Here is a 1495-nt window from a genome sequence, read left to right on the forward strand (position 1 = left end):
AATCGCTGAAAGCTATCAACTCTTTGATTTCCATTTCCAAAGCCATTTTGAGACCAAAAATGCAAGCTTCATATTCAGCCATGTTGTTTGTGCAGGCAAATTGCAATTTGGCAGCGGCAGGGTAATGTTTCCCTTCGGGTGAAACCAGAACAGCTCCAATTCCAACTCCGAGGGAATTCGAAGCTCCATCGAAGAAAAGCATCCATTCAGGGCTTTGTTCACTCATATCATCTGTAGCGCCTACGAATAAAACTTTCTCATCAGGGAAATAAGTATGAAGTGGCTGATAATCATCATCCCTTGGATTTTCCGCCAGATGATCAGCTATAGCTTGCCCCTTGACCGCCTTTTGTGAAGTGAAAACAATGTCGAACTCTGATAGAATTATCTGCCATTTGGCCAGGCGTCCGGTTAACATCGGCTTCTCCAAAAGAAACTTCAGAGGATCAGATCGGGAAATAAGATAAGTGGTATGGCTCAACAAGTAGTGTCTCAACTTTTGAGCCGCCCAGGCCAATGCACAACAGCTTTTCTCAATGAATGAATAATTAGCTTCGTACTGTGTGAACTTCTTACTTAGATAGTAAATGGCTTGTTCTTTCCTCCCAGAGTCATCGTGCTGACCTAGAACACACCCTACTGCTCCATCGAGTACAGATAAATACATAATCAAAGGTCGGCCCAGTTTGGGTGGCACTAAAACTGGTGGATGCAACAAATAATTTTTAATCTTGTCGAAAGCCTGTTGGCACTCCTCATTCCAATACAACGGCACATTCTTTCTCAATAATTTGAACAACGGCTCGCATGTGGCAGTTAGTTGGCCGATGAACCTCCCAATGAAATTGATCTTCCCTAAGAAGCTTTTCACGTCCTTCTGAGTTTTCGGCACTGGCATATCTCGAATTGCTTTGATTTTCGCCGGATCTATTTCTATGCCCTTCTTGCTAACAATGAATCCCAACAGCTTACCCGCAGGTGCTCCAAAGGCGCATTTCGCAGGATTTAACTTCAAATTGTACTTCCGCAATCTTTCGAATAACTTCTTCAAATCAACCAAATGGTCCTCTGCCCTCTTAGACTTGATTATGATGTCATCCACATAGACCTCCATCTCCCGGTGGATCATATCATGAAATAGGGTTGTCATGGTCCTCTGATACGTTGCTCCAGCATTCTTTAAACCGAAAGGCATGGCTCGGTAGCAAAAGGTACCCCAAGGGGTAATGAAAGCAGTTTTCTCCCTATCCTCTTCTGCCATCAAAATTTGGTGGTAGCCAGCAAAACAATCGCAAAAGGATTCAATCTCATGTCCGGCAGTATTGTCTAAGAGAATGTGAATGTTTGGTAGAGGGAAATCATCTTTAGGACTGGCTTTATTAAGGTCTCTATAATCAACGCAAACTCGCACCTCTCCATTCTTTTTTGGAACAGGGACTGGATTTGAAAGCCAAATTGGGTAATGGGAAACAATGATAATGTTGGTTTTGAGTTG

Source organism: Coffea eugenioides, chromosome 10 (genome assembly GCF_003713205.1).
Source record: "Coffea eugenioides isolate CCC68of chromosome 10, Ceug_1.0, whole genome shotgun sequence".
NCBI lineage: Eukaryota > Viridiplantae > Streptophyta > Magnoliopsida > Gentianales > Rubiaceae > Coffea > Coffea eugenioides.